This window comes from Mustela nivalis, assembly GCF_964662115.1.
Source record: "Mustela nivalis genome assembly, chromosome: 8".
Lineage (NCBI taxonomy): Eukaryota > Metazoa > Chordata > Mammalia > Carnivora > Mustelidae > Mustela > Mustela nivalis.
In genome coordinates this window covers 5,016,557-5,035,828 of record NC_139027.1, presented here as the reverse complement: position 1 = coordinate 5,035,828, position 19,272 = coordinate 5,016,557, and the positions used below count along the sequence as shown (strand labels likewise).

General features: G+C 40.9%; 1 long non-coding RNA gene across 1 annotated transcript in view; it reads left to right on the top strand.

The window, feature by feature from the left end:
* The first annotated feature begins 6,662 nt into the window (after positions 1 to 6,662).
* The window catches only part of LOC309872054, a 280,378-nt gene continuing 267,768 nt past the window's right edge, over positions 6,663 to 19,272 (top strand). Inside the window, exon 1 of the long non-coding RNA XR_014315641.1 lies at positions 6,663 to 7,082. This is a non-coding gene — a long non-coding RNA (uncharacterized lncRNA). The remainder of the gene's footprint in view (positions 7,083 to 19,272) is intronic.

The window sequence follows — 19,272 nt, the reverse complement described above, 5'->3', positions numbered from 1 at the left end:
TGTAGGTGTAAAAACATTGGATTGGTTTAAATGCTAAAGAGCTAAAGTCTAAATAGAAGGCAAATGTGATTTTTGCAAATATGTGCAAACGCTTTTTCAAAGATAGCTCAGGCTTTCCAGGTGCCCTGGATGGCTTGAGGCTGATGTCCCAGGAAGCAGAATGCAGAGGCAGGGCAGGTATTCTCTGGAATGCCATTCGGGTACCTGGTCACTTAACCTCCACTCCAGATATCAATTCCTTATCGTACCTTTGGCAACTGCTTGTGTGCCTTGGCTGCACTGGGATTACCTTGCTGCGCTGTTAACCATGATTGAGCCCCAGAGCCTGGAATCCTGTTCCCTTCACCCCCCCTGCCATGTTCCACCATGTTTTGCTTCTGCCACTTGCTCTGTTCTGTCTCTTTGGGCTCTCCCTGCTGCTTTTCTGACTCCCTTCTCTCAGCATGTAAACACATTAAATTTTACCATCTTTAACCTAAACAAGACAGAACAAAATCCTTCTCTTCAAGGTAGGACCCTCCTCTCCCCCATCTCCTTTCTTGCAAAAACCTGGAAGTCTTTCTAACCTTCTTGTCATTTTTCTTGAACCTTCCATTCACTTTAGCCTGCTGCGCTATGGCCTTACTGTGCATGCTCTTATTAAGGAAACCGCTAGTTTCCTAGACCAGTTGCCTTCTCATACTCCTCTCCTTTTCCCGTGGAAGGCTCATCAGTGGAACTGGAGCAGCCCTGCGCTGAGCTAAAACCAGAAGCTGGGAGAACTAGCGAGCAGAGGCAAATGGTTGGAGGAGGTCAACCAGAAGGCTCTGCATCTCTGATAATAGTGCTCTGGAGTGAACCAACTTCCTCCTTTTCCCTTTAATCTCACCTTTATTGGAGTTCGTCTTAGGATTTTCATATCTTTCTCTTTCTCGTATCTTTTTCTTTTTCTTTTCCTTCTGTCATCTTATCCTCTCTATGGTTATGTTTTTATGGACAGTGCCACCATTTTCCCCACTTTCAAGGACTGGCTCCCTACTTTGACTTCCAACCCTCTCTCTTCATCAAGAGCCTGTTTGCTGACCTCTAGACCTGTATTTCCGGAGTGCTCATGGGACACGACCCCAGAGAAGTATTATAGGCACTTGGCATTAACATATCACAAGAGGAGCTTGATGACGTCTCCCAAATTGCTCCTCTCCTTCTTATTCCATATTTTAGCAAATAGCTCAAATGTCTGTCCCCAGAGCTGGACTCCTTAATTTCTCCACCACTGCATTTCTCACCTCCACTGTTAATCAAATGTGGACAATCCTCCCTTGTACATAACTCAGATTTCTTGTTCCTTTTCCATTTGTTCTAGTAATTTGGGATCTTCCTTTAACATCTCTAATGCCTGTTAACTAGAATGGAGCGCAGTACTTTTTTTCTTGAAGTGCAAATCACCAGGAGACTTTAAAAAGAAGTGCGGATTTTGAAGGTCCGTGGTGGGACATGAGATTCTGCATTTCTGATAAGTTCCCAGGTGATGTTGCTCCTGTAGGCCGTGGACCACACCTTGAGTAGCCGTGGTCCCAACAAGTGATACCTTCCCTCAGGTCCTTCTCTCTCTGTCTTTTTACTCCCTCATCCCCCACTGCACACTCTGACCACAGCACCTCCCTGCTTCCACAGGTCATTCTTTGCAATGTTGATAACCTTCTAATTTCCTAAAGCAAGAGTATGGTACTATTGTTATCCTGTTTAAAAAGTTTTAATGGGGATTTCATTGTCTTCAGGACAAAGTACGAGCTCCGTGGTGAATATGCACGAGGGTGTTTAACGGTCTGAAATCCACCTGCTTCTTATCCTCCCCTGGTCTCTTAAGCCACAGAGTAGTTATATACTTTTTTGTAGTTAGAGAAAGAGACTAAAGAATCTGTTGGATTCTCCAAGAGATCTTTAATCCCAGAAAGGGGAATAACTACTATCCTTTTTCAATGAGGAAATTTGATAGATGAAGAAACAAGACCCACACAGACTAGATAATTTCCCTGAGCTCATGAGACACGGATAGCTGTGGAGACTAGACTAGACCTTGGATGATTGCCCTGAGCCCTGCACCATCCCTTGCTAGTGGGGTGAGGTCAGGGTCAGAATGGGATGTGGCTGCGACGAAGTGTGGTGGCTTAGAGCCACAACTACACAACAGTGTGCTTTCGCTCCTCCAGTGTGTCCTTGCTGGGTGACGCTTCCTGTGCTGTGCGCTAATGAGAAGAAACAGAAGAGAGAAGTTCGACAGCATGGACTGTGTGTGGCTGGAGGTGGTGACTGGGAGTGTCAAGTGTCAAGATTGGGGGGACCTTTCAGCCACAGATCAAGGCCCCTGGCTGCTGAGCCCTGGGGGAGAGGGGGAAGGAGTGGGAGGCCTTTCCAAGGAGTCCTGTGATGGCTCTTTCCCAGTGTCTGCCACATAACTTTATTGGTGAAAGTGGCAGGAAGCAGACTCCTGCCCAGTAGAATTGTCCAGATGGAATGGGCTGCACTGTGATGTGGGAGGTGTTTGCCCAGCAGCATGTTCATGACTGTGTTGCTTGACTGTGGATGTGACACCTTTGTGGCACAGGAGGTTGGGTCAGAAGCCTTGTAATGGGTGCTCACCTAGGCGACATTTCCATGGTTGCACACGTAGGTGAGTAGATGTGATAGCTGGCGGTCATCATCAGGAGAGGGATTTTTAGTCATGTTGCCTCTCCTGAATCTGCTCTGTGACAGTCACTGCTCTGTGACTGTGACTGTTTATTCTATTGCAATTTTCTAGAATGTTCTGTGGCTAATCCCTTTCATAGACTAAACCAGAGTTTTTCAAAAATTTTCTGTAAAGGGCCAGGTAGTAAGTTTTCAGCTTTGTGGGCCATAAGGTGTCTGCCTTGACTACTCAACTGCTGTCATTCCGTGAAGGCAGCCCATAGACAATCTAGAAATGAATGGGTGTGGCTGGGTGCCAAAAAAAGTTTATTTACAAAAACAGACAGCAGGCCCAATTTGTCCCACCAGATTAAACAATCCTATAGAGCAAACTGACTTTGTGTGTAATTTGATACATTGGTTGAAAAACAGAAAATGGAGTCAGCATATGTTGATTGGATTTCTGTGATGTGCCTGTGACCATGTGTATCTATCTGTGTGATCTTTTAGAAGATTTCCATGTGAGTGCTAGCTTTAGTTTTGGCGAGTATATGGAAGCATCACCTCTGAAGATCAGTGTCATTTCTCGTTTCTGCAGAAGACTTCAGAACCCACCAGCAGAGCAAGGGGAAGAAAGACAGGTTGACTTTCAAAGGTGTAAATTTACTATCAGGATTGTTCATCTTTAAAGATACTGTTTTGACTCTCAGAAGACTTTTTTTTTTTTTAATGTCAAAATAAATAGCATTTGACATTTTAAAATATAATTAGTATTGAGCATTCGCTAGAGGGTGGGTAGGAGTAGCAGCTGGGCATGTGGAGGAGGCGTGGTTTCTGCTGTCCCCTGTTTATTACACTTTTGGAATGATAGCAAAAGGTGGCAATGGCTGCGTCGTTGGGTCTGTTTAATCTCCAGCTGTGAACATGTGATTCATCATCTCACGGACAACAAAAGACTCTTCCCAGGACCAGCAGAGATCTCCACATGCTCATATGGGCCAACAGCGTGCCGGCTCAGACACTGTGTTCTTCGGCTCAGCCATATCCAGCGGGCTCACCAAGAAACCTCCAGACTTCTGCTTCTACTGTTGACCTGACTTCTTCCTACCTCATGTTGGGGTAGCCCCAGTGAGGTGCGCCTCTTTCTCACCCAAATGAGAGATATGGTACTTGTGAGTTTGCAAAAGCTTTGAAATTTCAGTTGCAAGTATTATCAATGTGCAAATTACTAGAATTCTCTTTCAGTAGAATTACTAGTAATTCTAGAATTCTCTTTCAGCCTCTTCCTCCCGCTTCTGGGGGAAACACAGAAGGGACACGGAGACCAGCTTCAGAAATTCCAAAGGAAACATGCGTTGCCTGAAATGTGGATAACAGGGAGTGCTATTTGCAGGGCTTAAGAAAATGCAGGTTGTCTCGCTACCAGAGTTTCAGGCTATTTGGCTAAAATCCTTCCATGTATAGGGAGGTGTATAAGGGTGGATTTAACTCAGCCAGCAAATACTTTTCAATTCAAATTTGAACTGAAAGAGCTGTCTAAGGCAAAATTCTTTCAGAATCTTTATTCTCTATAGTTTCTTGGAATTGAAATTGCATTTAGAAAAAAGTCATGTTTTATTTTTAACCATTTGAAAACATACCATGGCAGGGATGTGAAATCTACCCCTGGAATGCCCATTTTCACCATTTTCAAAATGGATAAGGCTGGTCCAGAGCTGGCGTGACACTTGTGGGGGTTTTCTGAGCTGCTCTCCATCATGTGCTTGGTGAAATGTGGCAAAGCATATGGATGGCTGGTGATTCATCTCTCTGTACGATTTCCTGGAGAAAGCTGAGATACATTCTGATTGCACAATTCCCCCCACTGTCCGCTATTGAAGCTTTTGCCTTAATGGAACAAGAATTTGCTCTGTTTCAAACTTTCAGAGTATGATCCCAGAAATGTTTTCTAAATGAATGCCTTCCTCATGTGTTGTCTTTGTGTGGCCCTGTCTCCTTTTTGAAGCTTTACTTATAAGGGTCCTGCTCTATCCTGATAGGTGGAGAGGGATATTTCAGCTTATATATTTGGTGGTGCTGTCACAGGTCAGGGGGCACTGCCCCATGTGTCTGTAGGAGCGTAGGTATCCCTGAGTGGAGGAGTATTGTAAAATCGGGAAGGGTATTTTCATCATTATTAAAATAGATGGCAGTATGTAACTTAGTGATGGTGGAAGGTAAATATTTAGGCAATAGAAGCCGTTGACTGCAAGAACTAATTTTGTGGGAGGCCAGGGTCAAGTGTATATACTAACAGTCTTTGATTTATCAGCATTATTCAAAAATTGAGCTTAATTTACAAAATGCTAAGTGCTTGCGTTTGTTCTTCCCTTGGAGAGTACATTTTTCACATTTGACTTCAAAGCGTCAATGCTATGACTGGAAGAAGCTTGAGATATGGATGTTTTTCATAGCAATGTTGAAATGTGGAAAATCAGAAAATTCCTATTATGCTATATTTAAACATCTGACATCCATACAATGGAAAGTGGTGAGCCATGGGGAATTACTTTGTTTAGAACTATTAAAATGCTTAATTTTCGAAAAAGATTATTTTACACAGTTAAATGAAAAGTGATCAGAATATAAATAGTATGTGTGCAATAGTTCCATTACTTTAAACCTATCTAGAATATTGGGTTGAGCTGTATGAAATTGCTGTTTTGTCAAATGATGTCAGAATGGTTTGATATCAGCGATTTCAGATAAGAGAAAACCCATATATATATACAGTGCATGCGCGCGCACACACACACACGTTTAATATGCACACACATACACATGGAAGATAATTACCAAAAGTTTTGGATGGTGATTACAGATGATTTAAAACTTTTTTGGGGGGGCACCTGGGTGGCTCAGTGGGTTAAAGCCTCTGCCTTCAGCTCAGGTCATGATCCCAGGGTCCTGGAATGGAGCCCTGCATTGGGCTCTCTGTTCTGCAGGGAGCCTGCTTCCTTCTCTCTCTCTGCCTGCCTATGTGCCTACTTGTGATCTCTGTCAGTCAAATTAAAAATAAAACAACAAAAAAAAACCCCCAAAACAAAACAAAACAAACAAAAAACAACTTTTTTCTTTCTTTTTTTTAAAACACTTTCTAGAATGAATGTGCACTACTTTTTCAGTAAGGATGGAGAAAGAAAAGTTTTCTAGATGCTCCAGACAGAGAACCTTTCATTGTGGACTGGTATTGGGCTTTGAGCCTTATCTACATTGTTTATCAGTAGAAGATTGGAGGATTTTTGGTCTCTGTTCTCCAGAGTTCTTTAGAAATTACCAGGTTTGAGGAAAATACCTACCCTACTCTTCTCTTCCCCAAGTAGATTCCCCAACTAATCCGCGAGATCTCTTTTTGTGTAGCAGCATTTGGCTGTTCGGTAGGTGTTCAGTAAATATCTGTGAATGACTGAATGAGTGGATGCATGGAGGGGAGCATGGTTCCATAACCACTGTTTAATACATTTGCAATTTTGCTGATTTCCTCTCGATTACTAACTGACCCATTTTTTCCAAAGAGCAGGTCATGTCTAAGCTGTAAGTACACACACACACACACACACACACACACACACACACACACAGCGCTAAGAGGAAAGTAGAGTCCGTTGGAAGAGACACAAATGAAAACACTGGACCAGCTCTGCCAAGTGGGTCTAGACACACCTTCGCAGTTCTCCGGGATAGAACAGAAAATATCTGGGTGAAAATCTTAGCTCGCTATACATTCTTGGAAGATGTTAGAATTCCTGGTCTTTTAGTGTGCAGATACTTCTAAAGCAGCTTGACCTCTAGGGCTGTTGTTTTACAACCCCCCTTCCTCCTCTTCAGGGTTGACTCTACTGCGCAGTTTTCCTTTAAGTGGCTCCGCACGTCTACTTTGCAATGAGAGGAGGATGGAAAAACGGGAGGAAGAAGACGAGGAGGGAGAGGAGGAGAGGAGGAGGGAGAGGAGGAGGGAGAGGCAGCAATAGAGGGACAAGGACAGAGGGACTGTAGTCATGTGGGATCATTCATTCCTCGCTTTAGCAAATGTTTATTAAAAACTCCCAAGAGGGTATTGATCATTTACCAGCTGACAGGATCAGTGCAGCATTATTTCTATCCTGCGATTACCTCTATGTGACGCGTGCCAACTTCGATGGGTTCCGAGCCTCTGAGTAGAGCGCGTCCTGAAATTAACTTGAATAACCTAATTTCTACCTTCCGTAGATCTGTTCTCCCACACTGTGCAAAGGGCAAAACAGAAGTGAAACAAGAAAGATTAACAAGGTCTGTGCCAGCTGTTAGAGGAGAAGTCATTGTTTGTCTGCATTTAAGGAGAAAAGGACACTATTTGGCAGCGTGGGGTGCCCTGGAGTCGCTGGAGCTAATGATCATCCTGAGAATTGAGCTGGGAGGTGAGTTGCCCATTGACCGGCCCTGACTGCTCTGGCTGACAGGTGCTAATGGGAGGGGGCAGGACACAGCTGCCTGAACAGGAATCCCATTATCCTTTGCTGGGTATTGATTCACCCTGTGGGATGTTTCCTTTCTAGCTGTGTTAATTTTCAGAGTGCGCATTTGCCTCTTTCTCAGCACAGAGAAAGAAAGCGTCAGAGGTGCTCGGGGCAAGCGTAATGGGCTCTGCCTTTCCAGTCTGCAGAGGTTCTGTCTGTGGGGATGTGGGCTTCTCTAATTATAGTGCCTGCTAGGGGAAAAGGTCTGGAAGAATAGCTTTGCCGCTAATATAATTGCCCCGAGGTGCATAGCAAATTAATCTAATGACATGAGGTGCATTTCGAAAGTTTTTTTTTTTTTTTCCCATCATCTGTAAACAGTTGTTCTCATTTTATACTTGATGTTTTTGCACAGAAAATCCAGGAAGGGATCCAGCAGTTGGAGTCTTGGCCATTGACAGTCATCTGAACATTTTTACTGTCTTCTTTGTTTACACTTAGGCCTTCTGAAAGTCTTTAGGGATAATGTAGAGGTGATCTTTGCCTTTGGCCGTGCTCTGTGATGTGGTGGTTTGTGCCGAAGGGCAATAGATGGGTGAGGTAGGTTTATTATACCGAAAATTATTGAATGTAATATCGAAAGACATCTTATTACGCAGGTAAATCTTATTACGCAGGTAAATCACGCAGGCAGATTGTAGGTTGAAGGATTACATGTGACAGACGCACTGCTGAGTACCCAAGGGGCGTCTCAATCACCTCACTGGATGTGCTAAGCCTCAGCCGGCCTATGTTGTTGAGAGATCACCCACTTGTTAAAGAAATCTTCCTTACATTGAGCAAAAACCTGCATTCATGTCAGTTGTGTGCACACGCGTGTGTGTGTATGTGTGTTGTATGTCATGACGGTGACATTTTAGGTACACTTACATACTTGGGCATCCAGCTTCGTTCCCAAGCGGCCCCAATTTCTGTCAGCTCCTGTGTCCATTTTGTCATGGTGCCAGAACTGCACGAGGCCTTACCTTGAAGGGACCCCAGTCCCAGGGCCACTGTGGAGTTGCAGCCTCTGCTCGCCCATTTCTCTGGGAGGGCTGTGTTTATGTCTCTGAATTACTGAGGGGGTGTAGGCTACTTCAGTTCCTTCGCTTCTTCTCCTTTGGGGCACCACCAGCCGTGAGTTCCATTCCTGGGAAATAGATTTCTGCCGCCATTTGCAGTGCTCTAATGAGAAAGATTCGTTTCAGAGATTTAAGCCAAAGACAAAAGACAAGATAGGGATGAACAGAAATGGTTCTTGTAATGATGGTGTGATCCTTCCCCCATAGCAAGTTCAAAACATTTCATATTTCCTATTTTGTGACTTTGTCGAAGAGCTCCATGGGAATCTGGGGGGTAGCATTATAGCTCATTAGATAAATTGGGGACCCAGGGTGTGGGGCTTGTTTGTTCAAGAGCTGGAGAGGAACCTAAGCCTGGTTTTGGCAAAAATATCTAGAACTTGGTTGAGACAAGAGGCTGCATCCTTTTTTTTTTTTTTTTTTAATGCATTGTACTTTTCTGGGTATAAAAGTAATTGTATAGCTTTCGTAGGAAATTTAAAAATATAAAAAATGACAATCATCCATAATTCTGCTATTCAGAAATAATAACTGTCATTACTATTTTGATAATTTCTGCCCATTTCTAATTGTGTGATTTTGTTTCCTTTTGATCATTTGCTATTTTGCCAAAAACATTTCCCCACAGTACTGAAAACTCTCTAAGGATGTATGTGCCCAAAGATGGAGTAATCTTCAGGGCGAGGAAGGACACTGGGGGAGCTAGTGCGCCCCTCAAAACCTGCAGCACTCTGGATGGAGGGATGAGTCCTCCAAAGCAGGTAGAAAACAGTGATGGACACAGGTTGAGCGCCTCGCTGACCTCTAAGAGAGTTCTTCCTCCCTGTCTGCCTTGATGAAATGGGGTGGGAGTTAGAATTGATTGGGAAACTTCATAGTGGTCTCCTCCCTGAGAGAAGCAGGTGATCCGTAGAGAAGGATAAAAGAAGGGCCTCCAGAGATTCTTGGAGAGCTGAAGAGAATAGAGCTGAAAGCTCCTCACATGACTCTGGTGACGTACACACAGGCACAGAGGAGCCTTGTATCTCTGCGTGGGAGTGTTGTTGAGGAAGTGCTCAGAGGCAGGGGACTCAGAGTCACACCCCAGCTCTGAGCTCAGTAGTCTGCCCCTCTCGGCCATGATACCACATATCGGTGATTCGGTATAAAATAGTTGTCAGAAGGCATTCGGTATTTGCAGATTTACTCCAAGCACAGAGGGAGAGTTAGAACACGGAAAGTAGAAGGTACACAGATAATACCCACCAGAAGAAATGATGCCACAAAGCCCAAGCAATGTACACAGGTAGTTCTGCGTAGATTCAAAGATTAAGGAAAATGTGACCTTTCTGAGAGGAGGACTGTGAAGAAGAATGTAGGGCAGAGATCATAAAAGTAAGGAGATCAAAATCACTGTGGAAACAGCCTCTTCTTACAAGAGTCTGATACATATAGGCTCAAGACACATTCCAGGGACATGAAAAGTGAATTTTAGAGAATGAGCAAATAAAACAAAAAACAACAATTATAAAAGGTTATAGAAGAAATCATTGGTAGTAAAGACAGATAGAGGGTATCTCATATAAGCCTAATTGTGCCTTGAAAAGAGAAAAAAAGTAAGAAAAATTTTAAATGATATTTTTAAATTTCTGATTTTTTTTTTTAATGTAGGCTCCCAACATGGAACCCATAAGTTTCTGAATTAAAAAAAAAAAAAAAAAGAAAAAGGATTAGAATCCTCAGGTTCAAGGAGTATAACATGTCCCAGGAAACACAAATTCAGTAAAAAAGAAACTATTCCACAATCCTTTATTAAAATTAATGGAATTCTATGGCACATAAGGGAAAATCAACTTACTTCTTGGGAGAAAAAAAGGCATGGGATCCCTAAATCTTTTTACAGCACTCAAATGGGAAAAGCCATGGGACAGTGTGTACAAAGTTCTTAGAGGAGAAAATGTGACTTAAGATGTTTATCTGCAAACCAGCAGCCGTTCAGTTATAGAGACAATAGGCAGGTCCTCTCAAGCATTCAGGAACTCAGGGGATACGGTTCTTAGTATTCCTTCTAGAAAACAAACCAAAACCAAAACAGCCATGAGATAATAAATGGGAGGATGTAGGGAGAGGGAGGGCGGGAAGGAAGGAGGGGTAGTTTGGATGGGAGGATGGGGGGGGGCGGAGGAAGAGAGGAGAGGGGAGGGGTGTTGGGGGCAGGGAAGATGGAAGGGCGGAGTCGGGGAAGAGGGGGAGAAAGTCTAGTCGTCGGATTGGAGTCGCTGATAATGAGATCCAAAGTTGAACAGCTGTGGAGAACATGCTTGGAAAAGAGAACGTGTTGTAAGATATTGTAATAGTAAACTAACAAAACATTGAATGTGAGTGGGGAGATAAGATGGAGATATTTAGGGCATATATCCAGACAGATATACATTGAAAGGATAACTTTAATAGAAGAGATGGTGATGTACCAAGGAAATGCAAATATGAATAAAGCAGAGCTGTAAAATTCATGTCTAGCTAGTTTTAACTAAAAGCAAATACCTTAGACTTTAAGAGAAACACTTACAGTGTCTCTCTCCTAAAGAGAAACACTATATAATAATGAAGCTTATGGTTCACATGAAGACCTTTCCTGAATGTTCATGCACCAAATGTAAAAAAAAACCATTTTAAGAAAAGGAAATAAGAAGGAAGCAAAAATGAAAATGAAAACACAATGGTTGTTTACCTTCCTTAGATCATTATATATCAAACAAGTGAGGACAAAGAAACACATACAAAATCATGATAAGAGACATACAGTGTGTACGTATTGATTGATCCTATGATAAGCCACAGGGAAAATGAGGTTCTGAAAATAGAAAGAGTTGAGGCATTATGTAGAAGCCAGAATTGAGCCCCTGGAGCAGACACGCAGGTGACCCAGCCAGGATTCATTGGCCCTCTGCTTTACTAGTGGAACCCCAGATGTGTTTGGGGGCAGTGTCCCCAGCTACAAACACTCACTGATTTCTGTTGAAGGCACTGAAGTCCATTATTATTTCAATTAAATTATCACTGATAGGATAATCTGATGGGAAACAAGTCCCCCTATAACTCAGAAATGGGAAAAATAAAAACCAAACCCTGAAATAACAGAATATTAAGAAATAATTATCATGAAGATACTCTGTTTCAGACTTTTCTGATAAAATGGTAAGCTAGGTATCCAGACTGGCCCTCCTTTTAAACATAACTAAATATTCTAATTAAACATATTAAGGAAAACATCTTTTTTTTTTTTTAAGACTTATTTGTTTATTTGAGAGAGCGAGCGAGCGTGCGTGTGTGCATGCAGGGGGAGGGGCAAAGGGAGAGGCAGAAGCACACATTAACTCCTCCGAGTTAGGAGCCTCATATAGACCTCCGTGTCAGTACGCTGAGATTATGACCTGAGCTGAAACCAATAGTCACATGCCTAGCAAACTTAACCACCCAGGTGCCCCTAAAGAAAACATCTTCTTAAGTGCACTAATGGGCTGGCAGAAAAGTAAGCTATTTTTTAGGTTAGAAAAATGAGGAAGAAAAACAAAAAAAAATCTTAGGTGAGTCAAATTCTGCAGGTGAACTTTCCCCCAGGGTATCTCTGAAGCTGGTGAATTTGCATTTTAGTTTAATAGTGTGGGGCACTAGAAAAAGAGACACAACCTGGGTCCCCCAAGATGGACCATATACTAGGAATGCCTTCTCTCATAAATCTAGTACCTAAAAGGACTATGCATTCAAATGCTAAGGATGAAACAAACATATACCCCCTCCACACACTCACTTACCATTCTTGGACCTGAACAAGGGGAAAAGAAGAGTTCATGGGGTAAGGTAGGTAGGATTTAAAAAAGCCCTCTGTTGGGTTTGTAGCCCAAATTCCTTCCCTCTGGGTGGTCCCAAAGAACTCAAAGCAGACATTCTAATTAGAAGGATCTTTGAGTAATATTGTCCTGGGGCAGCTAATAGAACAAGTGGAAATTCTTCATGGAGGAATCCAACTTTTTTCAAGCCCTCAAAGGATTCCTACATGTAAAATCCCAAGAAGAATGATCACATAATAGCAAAAATATGAGAACAAAGAAAGACAGATGCCACTGAAGAAGGGAATTAGAAGAAACAGCAGACTGGAGCTATAGGGTCAACATTTGTGTTTTTTTTCTTTACCGCTAGAGGCTCGTTAGGAATATAGAGGTTTCAGGCACTTCATGGGAACAGAAGTACAAGGTACTGTTGTAGAGAAGCAAACAGCGTGTAAGTGCCTGTGGGGTTAAGTCATGTCCACTACCGATATATAGAGCAGCGTTTGTGGTCAGGAGTGGTACACATCAGCAGCAGGGAAGGTTCCCCTGAGATCAAACGTGTCGCTCCTAACCTGAGCCATGCTCACTGAATGTTTTCCTTCCCCTTGCTAGAACAAAATACCCAGCTCATCTGGAATCCAAGAGGGGGACTGTGTGTCCAAGAGAAGCCCCAGTGCTTTGTTCAAAAGTATGTATCTTGCTCCTGGGTGAGATAACGAGGGGGTGATAGCTTAAACATTGTCTCTGTTCGTATCGGTTATTTTACGGTTGAAGTTTTCCTGTCTATAAGCCTACGAGGTGGAATGAAGTAGTCCTTTAATATCTTCCATCTCCAACATTCATGAATTTTGCGATTTCTCCATAATGTCTAGTATAAGTATAATTTCTCGAATATCACAGACCCTTGAAAAGTGGTGCTGTGTTAATTCTAACAGAAGTCAGTAGACTGAGCAAGTCTTAGGGGAAGAAGCCATGACTGCCTAGGACAGGGTCCCAGGTCAGTTTCCAGCTGTGATATTAAAGAAGTGGTAAAGTTTAGGTTAGCTAGACACCCAGCTTAGGTCAGCTTCTATATTTCTGAGATTAGCTTGGCCCTGGGATGTAAGGGGTTACAATGTTTCTTTAAGTTGGTAATTACAAAAATGAAAATAACAAGATGTGAGCAAGGGTAAGAGAAGAAACTTCAAAGTAAGTTTGGAAGACTAGAAAAACTTGAAAAAAAACTCGACAAGAAAAAGATTAAATTAAAATATAATTATTATTGAAACACTATGAAAAGAGAATGAATACATTATGGTGCAAAAATAAATCTGAGAGGCAAGATTCTTTTTTAGTTGAAGTATTGGGGGAAGCAACTAGATTCCTCCTTAGCAACAGGTCACTTTAATGAAAGTGTCTCTCATGGAATCTCTGTTGGTCTTGCTAGATCTCTAATGAAACTAATTCAGGTATAAATTCTTAATTAGTGTGCCAAATGTGGATTGTCATCCCGTGTGGTTTAGCAAGGTTGTCCATCAGGGGGGCCGCAGCTTGACGTAGATGCTAAACCATGTAGAAGAATCTTTGTAGGACCATCTGGGAACTTCTGAGAAGCGGGAACATCCAGCCTGTGAAGGCCCTCATTCGGACTTCTCCTGACCGTCTGCTCTCTCCTGTTTCAGGATGGGGTAGTCGGTGGGGGAGACTAAGTTCTAGTATTGGAGATCTTCTTGTGTAAGACTTGTGCAAACACCACTTGAGTGCCACGTCACATTATTTTCACAACAAAACTGAGGTAGGAATCCTTACTTTATCCTTTTACACTTGAATAGGAGGGTCAGGGAAGTTCGCTGCTTACTCTGTCCAGGAAGCGTGGCAAGGCTAGAAATGAACAAGGAGGTCTTTTTGACCTGGAAAATCATTTGGAGAGTTTTTATAGGGGTGTTTCCTCGGTACAGTGGAAAATGTGAATTTGAGAAAAATCAGGAACAATATAGTAATGTCCTGCAACCAGTAATTGCCATTGGGCTTGAATTATTTACTTCCATGTAGCAAAGAATCTGGTGTCCAATCTATCAATTTTGTATTAACACTCTGCTTCCTCTGCCTTCCCACTTACCTCCCCTTGCAGAGGCCTCACCGGTGCTCTCAGACCTAGGGAACAGGTCCCTAAATTGCTCTCCGTCTCAGTGCTCACTCACTATACTTTGGGTTGTCATTGGCTTAATGTTCTCCTATCCTCTGCTTGTTAATGGCCTTCCCCTTCATCAACATTTCTTAGTGGCTCTCTGTTAAGTTTTCCTTTTATCCAAGATCGTCCCTAAATCCATTGTAGTCCACGTTTCCAGTTTCAGAGCCCACAACCCTCCATCTATTTTAATCTATTAATGTACATTAGTTACTTTTAATATGCTTTATAAATTAACCTGTTTAATCCTCATAGTAGCCCTATGCTATAGATTCTATTTTTATCTCCATTTTATGGATGAGAAGACTGAGACCAAGAGTAACTCACCTGCCCAAGGTCATTTAGCACGTGTATATCAAAGCCAGGACGTGAACCCTAGAACTATGATAATCAAGCCCTTATTCCTAGGTATTATTCAACCTTCCTCCATGTGTATAAACTACACTACATTACACAAAATAGTATAAGGCTACATGGTATTTGTACATCACTTTAGCATTCATAAAACTCTCTTCATATACTTTTTTCCCCCCATTTGATCTCTTTATGGTCCTTTAAGAGAAATCTTGGCTCCCCCCCCACTTCCCAGGTAAGAAATGGAGTTTTAGGGCTGTGTTCTTGGGTATAGGTTAATGCTGCCAGGTCTTGGAGTTCAGAATATTATACTTCCATGTAGTGAAAATGTTCCTCCTACTACCATTCAGTCAGATTTTAGGGAAAGGTCATTCAGAGTATCAGATTTGGAAGGGTGGGCTTGAAATGAAAGCCACTGAAAACAATATGTGAAAACAATATGAAAGCACATATTCTTGAACTGTGAAAATTGATGCTGAAGTGGAGGAAAGTAGACTCGAAGGCTGAGGTTATTTAACAGTGAGAGAGCAAAAATGTCATTGCACTTTGGTGATGAGGATAATATGCCGGACTGGTGAAGCAATGCATTCCTTCTTCTAAATTCAAAAGCTAGTTTTTTTTTGGAGTCATTGTTAGAAGATAGTGTGTGTGTGTGTGTGTGTGTGTGTGTGTATTTGTGTGTGTGCCTGTGTGTCTGTGTTGGCAAGACAAGTAGTCAAGGACTCTGAGGAAAGTGTCCTGGGCACTTCACTGGGGAGTGAGGACTTCTGAGGAATGCTCTGACCATTCTGCAGGTAGATTGAGGTAGATTGACTGCCAGCTCCTGTGGTCTGTAGACCTTGAATGTGAGCTGCCTTCAGTGGGTTTCTGACCTCTAGTCTGGGTACCCCTGCTCCCTGCAGACAGGCTGGCCCCCAGTGCAAACCCTGCCATCTATTTTGAAACCAAGGGACCTCCTTTCCGTTCTGTACAGGTTATGCCTCTAATTCCTCCAATTCCAACCCGAAGTTCCACATGTGTAAACATGGGACTGAATTTACCACCACCTAGGGTCTCTGTTGAATGTTCTCCATCCTTAAATTAAAACACTTTAGCTTTACATTTCAGAAATCTTGACGTAAGTCTCTGTATTTAATAAAACATGAAAATTGTGCCTCTCTCCACCAAATTTTACTTTGTCTTTGTAATCAAGAGTGACAGACCTGTTTACTAGGCATCCTCACGTGCAAGACTTGGGAAACTATCCTGTAATTCCCAGATGCTGGTCTTAGCACTTAGCACTTAGACCACTGCTGCTTAGCAGTTCATAATAAAGGCAGAAAGTTATAAACGCAGCTAAGAAGATGTGGCTAATTCTAGGAAGACTTGGAGAAGTTGAATGGAAAGGAGGCCTTTTTTGTGTTTTTGTTCTATTTTGTAATGCCTTTGTCTGGTGTTGGTATTGTAGTGATGCTGGCCTCATAAAATGAGTCAGGATGTGCATTTTTTTTTTTTTTAGGTAAGAATTTGCACACTGGACATAGTTTTTTCCTTGCAAGTTTGTTAGAATTCACCAGTGAAGCTCTCTGAGCTGGGGTTTCATTCGTGGGAAAGTTTTGCAGCTATAAATTTAATTTCATATGTAATTTGAATATAGGCTTCAAATGGAGGGCTTATCAATATCAGTTTCAGATACTCTGTTTCTTCTTATTTCAGTGTTGATAATTTGTACCTTTCAGAATTTTTTTCAGTTTCACCTGCATTGTTGAGTTTATTGTCATGAAGTTATTTACGAAACTTCCTTATATTCCATATGTAGAAGGAAAGTCTGTAGTGAGGTCTGCCCTTTCATCCCTGGTATGGTTATTCCATATGTTCTCTATTTTCTGGTCACTCTGGCTAAAGATTTGTCAGTTTTACTGATGTTTTCATAAACCAGTTTTTAGTTTCACTGATTTTTTATTTCTTCTTTTTTTTACACTACTGATTTCTGCTTTAAAAAATCATTTCCAGGGGCGCCTGGGTGGCTCAATGGCTTAAAGCCTCTGTCTTCAGCTCAGGTCATGATCCCAAGGTCCTGGGATCGAGCCCTATATCAGGCTCCCTGCTTAGCTCTCTCTCTCTCTCTTTGCCTCTCCACATACTTGTGGTCTCTGTCAAATAAATAAGCAAAATCTTTAAAAAAAAAATCATTTCCAGGCACCTGGATGGCTCAGTTGGTTGAATGACTGCCTTTGTCTCAGGTCATGATCTTGGAGGCTTGGCATCAAGTCCCGCATCAGGCCCCCAGCTCCATGAGAGTCTGCTTCTCCCTCTGACCTTCTCCCCTCTCATGCTCTCTCTCACTCTCAAATAAATAAATAAAATCTCCAAAAAAATCATTTCCTCTTATCATTTGAATAAAATTTATTCTTTGTCTTCTAGTTTCTTGAGGTAGGAAATGAGATGATGTGTATGATTTAGTACTTTTTTTCTTTTCTAATATAAGCATTTAGTGCTATAAAGTTTTCTTTAAGCGTTGCTTTAGCTGAAAGCTGTAATCCTGAAATTCTAACATGTTGGTTTTTAATTTTCATTCAGTTCAAAGTGTTTCCTGATTTCTCTGTGATTTCTTTTTTGACTCATGAATTATTTGTAAGTATGTAATGCAGTTTCCAAGTATTTGGGGATCCTTCAGTTATCTTTCTGGTATGGATTTCTAGTCTAATTCCACTGTGGTTAGAGAAATTACTTTGTATGATTTTAGCTCTCTTAAAATTGTTGAGACCCATGTTATGGCTCATCATCTGATCTATTTTCTGAATGTTCCAGGCATGTCTCAAGAACATATTGTTGAATGTAGTGTCCCATGAAAATCCATTAAATCAATTTGGTTGATGGTTTTCGTCAAGTCTTCGATATCCTTATGATTTTTTTGATTGCCTTATCAATTACTGAAAGATGTTGAAATCTCCAACTATGATTATAGATTTGCCTATTTCTCCTTCCAATTTTATAAGCTTCTCTTTCATTCATGTTGAAGCATTTTTATTATGTGTCTATATATTGAGGATTTTGTAATCTATTGTTATTGTGTGTAGCTATACATCTTTGGTAATAATCCTTATTTTTAACTACTGCTTTGTTATTCATGTAGCCATTCCATATTTCCTTTGATTAATGTTTGCATTTGTACTTTTTAAAAATAATTTTATTCTTAATTTATCTTTGTATTTATATTTAATTTAGATTATTATAGAAAGAATATAGTTGAATATTTTTCCCCTTTTAAGTCCATTTAACAATCTCTGCCTTTAATTGGGGAATTTTGTCCATCTACGTTTATTGTACTAATAGGTATGTTTGCAATTAAATCCATTCTCTTGCTCTTCGTTATGTATTTTATCATCTGTTATTTACTTGTTCCTTGTTTGCTTGCTGCCTTTTGTGGGTTCATTGAATTTTCTAATGGTTCTGTGATATCTTTACCATTAGATTATCAGATGTTCCTCTCATTTTTTTTTGTAACAACTGCTGCAGTTAATATTATATAATTTTGATTTATCATAGTCCACATTCAAATAATGTTTTACCACTTCAGTTTTAGTGTAAAGATTCTTATACTGTGTAATTATTCTTACTACAGTGTACTTTCAATAACACCTTCTTTTCCTTTGTAGCATTATTTTCGTACCTCTTACTTGTACATATACCATAAACCATGCGATACATTTTTATTCTTATTTTTATTATTATTACCTTAATAATTATATCCTTTTGGATATTTAGAATAATTAAAATGTATTTCTATAACAGTCTACACATTTACCATTCTTAGCACTCTTCATTCTATATTGTATATATGAATTTTCATGTGTTATTATTTTCCTTCTCTTTGAAGAAAAACCTTAATTTCTTGTAGAACATGGCTAATGGTAGCAAATTATCTCATTTTGTCTCAAAAATACCTTTCATCTTCACTTTTGAAAGACATTTTGTGCTATATAAGGAATTCCATGTGGTTCAGTCAGTTTGACGTCTGCCTTCAGCTCAGGTCATGATCTCATGGTCCTGAGATCAAAACCCAGATTGGGCTCCCTGCTCAGTGGGGAGGCTGCTTCTCTCTCATCCCCTGACCTTTTGCCTGCTCATGCTCAGTCTCTCTCTCTCAAATAAATAATAAATAAAATCTTAATAAATAAGTTTAGGTTGACAGTTTTTCATTATTTTATAAATGTGACTCTTTCATTGTGTTCTGGCTTGCATAGTCTCTGGTGAGATGTCTGCTTTAATTGGTATGTTTGCTCTTTTTTATTTATTACATCTTTTTAATCTTGATTTTAAGGTTTTCCTTATCACTTATTTTCAGTAACCTTTGACTTCTGTATCCATTCATCAGTTGAAACACACAAGTGTCTTGCAGATTGGCTGTCCTGACCCACCAACAGTGAATGAGAGTTCCTGTTGCTCCACATCCTCACCAGAATTTGGTGTCGTCAGTGTTCTAGATTTTGGCCAATCTCATAAGCATATTCTGGTATTTCATCATTGTATAATTTGCATTTCCTTGATGATATGTGATGTGGGCATCTTTTTATAGGCTTAGGTGCCATATGTGTATCTTTTTTAGAGAAGTGTCTGTTATGGTCTTTCATCTGTTTTGTTGATGTTGACATGGATGTTAAATGTTATTTTCTAGTCCTTTAGGCTTCTACAACTCTGTCCACTCACTTTTTTAATCT